Genomic DNA, 8,662 nt, shown 5'->3' with positions numbered 1-8,662 from the left:
CAGCCTGTACATACTAATTCAGCCATGATGTGACCTTCAGCAAATCTAATAGCTTTCCAGATCTCTGAGTTTCCATCTCTATAAAGCAGAGAGAGAGTAATCCCTTTCTACTTCATAAAGGTGACTTTTTATTATACTGTTTTCTATTGCAATCTATCTAGTGTGTGTATGTGTGTGTGTGTGTGTGTGTGTGTGTGTGTGTGTTGCTGTGCATGTGCCATGGTGCACATATTGAAGTCAGAGAACAGCTATCAGGAGTCAGTTCTCTTCTTCTACCATGTGAGTCCCAGGGATTGAACTCGAGTGGTGGTCGGGCTTGAGTGCAAGCGTCTTTACCCACTGAGCCATCTGTCCAGTCCATAAAGATGTCCCATACCCCCAAAGAAGTTATGTGGGAAAACTGGTTTAACTGCATAGCTCTTTATTATTTTATCAACTTTTCACATGAATTCAAGAACATTCAAGCAGAATAGTTTGTGCATTATCCACTCTGGGATGACTATAGCTCGTTGAATGCTACTACCATTCATTTAATTTGATCTTCAGATGATTTCCAAGATTTTGATAATCCTATAAATAGTCAAAGGCGTAACTAAAATGTAGAGGCTTAAAAAAATCAATGCTGTTATGATACCAAAAGAGTCCTTTTCAGTGACCTCGCAGAACAACTCTTCCTGAAATTGGCTCCAGTCTATGGACCTTTTCTCCCTTTGGTGGCTTATGCCTCTCTTGCTCTTCAGTCTCTCTAATGACTGCTTCAGTAACAAAGGTCTGGCACACATTGTCTAGCGTGTTCCCTCACTGGCCCTGTCATCCCCTGCACATCCAGAAGGGGTGGTGACTTAGTTTCTTTCCTCATTGCTCTGATTAAAATAATTGCATAATGGCTGATTCAGCTCATAGTCCCCGGGTACCGAATATCATGGTGAGGTGGTCAGGGCAACAGGAAATCTGTGCTCCGATCCCATCTGCCATCAGGAAGAAGAAATTGATGCATGCTCGTGGTCAGCCTTTTCCTTTTCATGTAGTCTAGAACCCAGCCCCAGGGAATGGTGTGAAGGAATTTTCAAGTAGATCTTCCCCTTTCAATTAACTTTGTCAATGCAATCGCTCAAACGCATGCCCAGAGGCTAAACAATCCCTCACAGGTGTGCCTGGAAGTTTGTTACCCAGGTGAGTCCAGATCCTGTCAAGGTGACCATCTACACTAACCATCCCAGATGACCTTTGCTAGGCAATAAGCATTAGTGATGTGAGATCTTTGTAAAGCTGAAAGGAGCCTATGTGACGCTAAAGAAACAGTAGCCAGAAAGATGGACCTCCCCTAACGGCACCAGTGGCATCCTTGAAGATGAGCCCTTCTTGATGTTCGGTGACTCTGTAGCTTTAGACTCACTGCATGAGGTTTTGATGGCATTGTAACACACTGCTCTCAGAGGCCATCTTGTCTTGGAAATTTCTATCACTGCTTTTATTTAGAGAGGGTTGACCGAGGTCAGTTGAGTACACAGGGAGCAGCCTAAAGACAGACACTGTTGACTTTACCTTCACGACTGCAAATAGAACTAACTATCCCTGCTCCTGTCTCAGGAGCCACCCACACTGCCAGCTGGCCTTCACAGTTCACAGGGGAGGAGGAGAGCTCTCCTGCTCTCCCAAAGCCCTCTCAGCAGCTCCCTACTCATCAGATGGGAAAAGCAGAAGACGGGGTGTTTTGACTTGAAAAGGATGCCTGGCAGGTTGATGGGCCATTGGAGCTGGTATGTCAGTCACGTGAAGAGGCTGATCTGTCGCTCACATTTCTGGGTGAAGATTCTGAGTGAAAAGCAGAGAGTGATCAATTTAAAATGGAACTGTGACATGGCAGTAAATAAAAAAAAGTAAAGCAATACAAAACACCAAATGGTACTCATTAACAGCTACCTAAGAAGCAAGAACAAGAAACAGCACAGCTTAAGATCTGTGTGCCCATATGCGTGTGTGTGTGTGTGTGTGTGTGTGTGTGTGTGTGTGTGTGTGTACATATACATGTAGTTTGTGTTAACAGGCAAGGGATAGAGCAGCATAATGGGCAGGGTGTAGTGGCACTGACATATAATTCCAGCATCTAGAAAGCTGAGACAAGAGCAACATGGGTTCACATAGCAAGAACCATCTCAAACAACACAAAAACCAGATTAAATCAACCAACCAACCAACGAACCAACCAAACAAACAAACAAACAAACAAAAACAGAAAGTGCTTAGGGGGCAGGCAGTCTCATGTTGAATCTAAGTCCTTAAATGACTTCTTTGTGTCTTAATATTTTCATCCCCAAAGAGAAATGATAACGGTACCAAATTCTTAGGATAGTCATGAAGATTAAGTGAGGTAGAAGTTACCTAAAACACAGCAAAGACCTGCGTACTGATTCTGCCATTCTCGTGCATTTGCTGTGAACACACACAGCGAAGATAAGATGAACAGGTCAGTGGTTTGTGGGTCCTAAGCTTGGGTTTTCTACCATCACAAAAGGAAAACACAAGTCCCTGCTCCAAGAATTTTTCTAATGCTTGTTTGGGGGGAAGGGATCAATTTTTTCCCCTTTTGCTTTTGTTTTGGGGAATATTTTTTGGAAGGCCACCTTTTCTTTACATAGAGGGTGCTCTGTTTAAATTACTCTAATTTTTGTGAGCATTTAACATGTCTGTTACTTGATACTTCTTGTTCTGAAATGGTTTATTTAACCGATATATTATCTTTTAATATCTTTAAGGTTACTAATTGTAGCTTCTGTGGAGGTTTTCTTCTCTGCATTATCTTCATTTCTTTTGGTTTCTTATTGTCTCTGGGCTTTCCTGCGTGGGTTAGCTTGGCTCTTGTGGTAGGGAAACAGGCATTTGGGTGCTGTTTTGGTTAAAAGCACCTTACTTGAGCCCAGAAGCAGGAGCAAAGCCTAGCAATCCATCTTTATTTTCTTTCTGTGTCCTTAACTTTGACTGGAGATGCAGAGACAAGTTACTGTCCTAAACATGAAGTCAACTTGGATTTTAGGACAAGCAAAGCCTTTGAGGACAGTCATCTGTGGGGAAGAGGCTGAATCCCGCAGTAGAAGCAACCATCTCCTGAGAGCCCTTGGCATCTCTTCAAACAATAAGGACTTTTCTATACCCCCTTGTGGGAGCTGAGAAATGATGAGCAGAACTAGACCTTGGCCAGCACTGATGGGCGTATATATTGTCCCTTGCCCTTATCCTTCCTCTATTGAAACCTAACCTCATATCTGAAGATGAATTTGGGCTTGTTGGAGTGCTTGAGAAAAGAGATGGCAACTCTATGAGCTCTGTGAGAAACAGAAAAAGGGCAGGATACTTTCTCTGCCCATCCAAAACATAGCTCTTATGGCAAAGGGAATGAGACAGTTTATTCTTGAACCAACTATGAGTGACTATGGCCTGGAAACACAGACTCAGGTTGTCTCAAATATCATGTTCCAATGTGCTAACCATTTCATGACATTCTTTTTTTTGTTGTTGTTGTTGTTTTGTTTTGTTGTTTTTTTGAGACAGGGTTTCTCTGTATTGTTTTGGAGGCTGTCCTGGAACTTGCTCTGTAGACCAGGCTGGCCTCGAAATCACAGAGATCCGCCTGCCTCTGCCTCCCGAGTGCTGGGATTAAAGGCATGCACCACCAACGCCTGGCCTCATGACATTCTTATAGTTAGCTACTGAAAAATTAAGAAGACAAGTGATCAATCAAAGCACTTTTCAAATATGTGTCTGGGAACTTCTGGTAGGTGGGTTACAGCAAGGCCAGGAAATCTGGTAAGCCTTAGATGCTATGTGACAACACCTCAGCTTTTGGGTTGGTGGAACCTAGTAGAAGAAGTTAATGCATTCCAAAAGCAGCCCACCCCCTGCCCCCCCACATTTGGGTTCTCCACATCATGAAGTTTTAATCGTCAATCATGTGCAACCTCTAATGAAGGTGTGGCTCTCCTGACCCACAGGAACTTCATTCAGCCTGTAGCGCTGTCCTACATCTGTTTTCAGGATACCCTACCTGCCATCAGCTTTGCCTAAGTCTCAGGTTCACACTTCTGGCTGTTGGTCCCCTGTAGAGGGTGAAACTCTACTCTGCTTTTTGTGGGAAGGGCAATTACCTGGGCACAGGATAAGACCTTTACTCTGGCATAAACTGCTTCCTAAGAAGGCTTTGACTAACCTGCTTTCAACCCTCCCTCAAACCTCTGCCTTCAGAAATCTTGCTAGCTGGACCAGTGAGATGGCTCAGTGGGTAAAGCCTGAAGACCTGAGTTCAATCCCCAGGAGCCCACGGTAGAAGGCAAGAACTGACTCTCACAGTTGTCCTCTGACCTGCACACCATGGCACATGCATAGCCCTGTACATGCACAGAGACAAAATTTTTAAAAAAATTAAAAAGTTTTGCTAATGGATGGCAGCTTCTGTCTTAAACTAAAGACAGAATGGATGGTTCTCCGTAGAGATAGCCTCATGCAAGAAGAGACACCGACTTATTTTCAGATGAAGGGAAGAGTGCTGGGTGACAAGGAAAAGAAATGCATTGCAGCCCCATCCTTGGCCCTTGGCTAGCCAGTGCCCTTGGCTAGTCAGTGCTTTCCCTGTAACCACCGGCATCCAGTGTTCTTCATTTCATCTCGGACGGAGTTTCTAGGTCACACGTTGTCTCTTCTATTCTTTTTGCTTTGTGGTATTTTTTTTACTTAATTTATTTTGCTGTGATTTTGGTGGGTTTTGCAAGGAAGCAGAGATGAACAACTGTGTTTATTTCATCAGAAGTCCTCCCACAGACTCTTGACTAGATGCAAATATCTTGTTCCCATCCCCATTCTCTAAGATTCTCACTCAGGGGCCTGGGGCCTGGGGGTGGGAATCTGTTTCTGCATCTTAAAGGCTCCCAGGAAGCTGGCAGCTAAGGGCACCACTGACCTCAGAGGAGTGTGGCTCGGAGTGCTCTCAAAAACAGGTAGACTTTCTCCTGCTTGCCAGGAGCACAGCAGGGCGTGAAGAGCATTTGCTAGGTGTGCTTGTGTTCCTGGTACTGTGACAAAGGATGCTCTCCACTGCAGACATCCAAACAGCATTGGCTGTGTGAATTAGCAGGGAGGAACACCACAGGGGCCCACTCATTCTTCCCTCTGAGTGTAGGCTTCATCTTTTCATGGGGGCTGGGACCATTTCCACTGTCAGAGTCAGCTTTACTGCATCACAGTTCACATCTGAGTCCCTGCTCAGGAATGAGCAGGGCTAGGGCAGACTGAGCTCCTTCCACTATGCAGGATTTTAATCCATTGGTCACTGGTGATAGGTGAGGCAGGGTTTTATAAGACAGTGACAGCCTTACATCTTAGACAGAAGGAGCCAGGGCAGAGAAGGGGTGGGGGTGGGGAGCAAGTGAGAGGTGCCGGGTGACAAGAACAATGAACCCATTGCAGCCCATGTCCTTGTCTGTTCAGTGTTCTCCCCCTACAACCATAGTCTTTCCAAGACATTTCAAAAATATGTCTCATTTAGTTGAATATAAATGTGGCATCTGAAACTACAACCAATTTTAACATTAATTCTTTTTACATTTATTTGTGTGTGTGTGTGTGTGTGTGTGTGTGTGTGTGTGTGTGTGTGTGTGCTCGATAGCCCTACAGCTCTCATAGGAGATCAGAAGACAACTTCTAAAATCAGTTCTGTCTTTCCACTGAGTAGCTTCAGGGAGGGAACTCAGCAAATCGGATTTGGTGGCAAGCGTTCCTGGTAGCCCCAAGCCACTTTGCCAGCTCCTCATCTCAGCATTGTGAAATGCTCTGAAGTCATGTTTGTTATTTGAGATCTCACTCCTTAGTCCTTTTGATCTCCACAGAAAGAATTCAGGTCATGTAGAAGATAGGTGGAGTTTATTGCAAGGTCAAGCATGACACTCTCAGGAATGAGTGACCGAAGGTCCAAGGGACTGCTGTGACAACCCATGTTTTCATGGAGGCTTTGTACTATTTTTAGATCCTTTAGAGCAGACAGGCTGCTGTTCCTGAGAGGATTCTGTCCAGGCAATTGACAGGCCCATTCTGATTGACTTGTACATGAGAGGGCAATGCTACATCTTTGTTCTTTACCAGAAAGCCTCAGTTAGATGGTAACCCTATGACCTTTCAGGCAGTACAGAATGTCTTGTCACTACCAAGGCCTGAGCTAGGACTCAGCTCCTATCATACCATGGAGCATAGCAGATTAAAAATAATTAAAGAATGAGAGAGTAAAAACAAATTTATGAAGGTACCAATGCATTACTGGGGGAAAAAAGCAACCTTTCCTTGATAAGCCTCAATAAAGGATTGCTCCCGCCACTTTCCTCCATTTTGTCCTATCTGTAACTGTCCTTGCCCATGGTCTTTAAATTCTAAAGGAGAGGCGATCACAACACTCTCTCCTTGACCCATCACTGTGATCTCTTTACTTGTAAATTAGTGTGTTAAGGAGGACAGAGTGCGTGAGGCCTGAGGATGATTTCGAAGGAAAGGATAGATCACACCACCACCCTACAGTTCAACCACCTCACAAAGCCCCCCCTAGACCATTCCCCTATCAAAAAATGGGTTACATCTGTCTTTGAATAAGTCAGGTCTTACTTCATATTCTTTACCTCAAACTGGAATAAAATGAACCTCTTCCTTCAATCCCTGTGTCTGGTTTTGTTTTGGTAGAGGTGATGGGCAGGTTGTAGGATGTCCAGTACCGGTAACAATGGAGTCTAGAAGCTTCGGTTTTTGGCTATATAAGCTGCTGCTTGTGTCAGAGGGATCCATCCTCAATGGATCCTCAAGCTTCTACCATCTGTCAGGCTACCTGATATGGTTCAGCTTTGTGCCTTTGTGTATCTTGGGCAGTGTCCATTTCTTTTCATTGGTTCCACGAGTAGTTTCTCACGATTTTGCACCTTGTAGGTTCTATGATACATTAAATCATCCTCAACTTGCTTAAGTCCCTAGTGCTTTGATCTTAGTGCGCTGAGTCTGCAAACAGCTATACTGGTTCTTAGTGAAGATTATGCCACAGTGATGGCCCCTGACTTCCCCTTGCTAATTATCTCCTACCACTTGGCAATGCACTCCACATAGTGGCTGAAAAGTACAATTATTTGCTTATGATGTGGCAGGATGACTGGGCAAAGAGAGGTAGTTCTCAGTCAAGGTTGCAGATAAAAGCTAGGGTTGGTTGGGGTCCTTTGAAAGGTTCCTTCATCTCACAAAGTGTCCCTAGGTTGAAAAGATCCCACCAGGCTCAGACTCTTTGGGCAACTCTCTCCACATGGTTCTCTATACCAGGTAGACACATATCCATCCATCCTCCTTCAGGACTAAAGGCCACAGAGTAAATGTCCTATAGACACTGTGGAAGCCCCATGATGTTTCCTTTCCTAACTTCAGGAATCATGCAGCGTCATTTTTACTATACACCTTTATCCAGGCAGGTGCCAGGAATAGAGGGCCTGCCGCTTAATGGCTGGAGTGTCAAAAGATTGCAGACATGTGAAAACTGCTCTGTCAACCATAGACCTGTCTGAGCAACAGCAGATTTCTCAGTAGAAACTTTAAAAGCTATTCTATATTTTAGGCCCAGTCATGTTAAGCACTCCACTTCTGGCTTACCCAGAATTCCTTTCATTCCTTTCTTAACATGTCGCAATACCACAATTCTAATTAGTAGGTAACGAAGTCACAAAAAGACAGGATAACCAAAGCCAGGGATTTCAACATCTATACCCCTGTTCCTTTCAAAGAGTCCAGGTACTTAGGCTATATACTCTAGAATCAATGATGGTACTTATGAGAAATGTACCATGCATAGAATAACTTGGGATGGACGATCACTACATGGTTACCCACTCATCAAAATCATAGGAAAAAGTAGCAATTCAACACAGAGCAACATGGTTAGAGTTTGAGTAGACATGCAGTTCACCAAAGGAAGAGGCAAGTTTGCTAGAACTAGGGATGATGAGTTGGTTGAATTCCAAATACCCATTCAGGGTTTACATATATCATCTCATGGCACCCTAGTAATGATCTACCACAATTTAGGTCCTGCTGTAACCAAATGAAAACAATAGACACTTACAGATACTCAATGTTGTGTCCAAGATTGTGTAGAATCGAGTCCAGTTCAATCTGGGTACAAGCGGTGCTCTTAGCATTCTGTCCCCAGACTGTAGCCTTCACTCTTCAGTCAATGTGGGCTGGAGAGTCTAGGAGTTGCTGGTGGAAAGAGGGAGCAGTGCAGGATGAGGGGACCCAGGACAGTTTCTAACCTCTGATTCTCTCAGTTTGTTCTTCCTGCCTCCTCCACCCTGCACCCATCTGTCCTGCCTTGTTTCGTCTTTGCCGCTACCCTGCTCTCTGCCCCTCCAAGCACCTGGACAGGGGCAGGGCACGGTCTGATCTCTGCTGGTTGCACCAGACCAGATACACACATCATTCCTGATCCCATTATCAGCTGACATGAAGGTGTGTGCATGCGTGCGTGCATGAGTGTGTGTGTGAGTGCGCGCTCATGTGTGTGTGTTTAATCTTACTAGAAAAGGTGCTGAGTAACCAAATTTAAACCGTACCTCATGCAAATACAAAAGGAGGAAATGAGTGCGATCCTGGAGTG

General features: G+C 44.5%; 1 long non-coding RNA gene across 1 annotated transcript; it reads right to left on the bottom strand.

Moving 5' to 3' along the window:
- Positions 1-404: 404 nt before the first annotated feature.
- On the bottom strand, positions 405-8,234 carry LOC121138758. Its single transcript, XR_005875618.1, has 2 exons — positions 8,129-8,234; positions 405-1,815 (listed from the first exon to the last, which is right to left on the bottom strand). It is a non-coding gene; the product is annotated as an uncharacterized LOC121138758 (long non-coding RNA).
- Positions 8,235-8,662: the final 428 nt, after the last annotated feature.

Source organism: Mesocricetus auratus, unplaced genomic scaffold (genome assembly GCF_017639785.1).
Source record: "Mesocricetus auratus isolate SY011 unplaced genomic scaffold, BCM_Maur_2.0 Super-Scaffold_2245, whole genome shotgun sequence".
In the NCBI taxonomy this organism is placed as follows: Eukaryota; Metazoa; Chordata; class Mammalia; order Rodentia; family Cricetidae; genus Mesocricetus; species Mesocricetus auratus.
The sequence above is the reverse complement of the archived record's forward strand: the minus strand, read 5'-3'. Positions and strand labels throughout refer to the sequence as shown.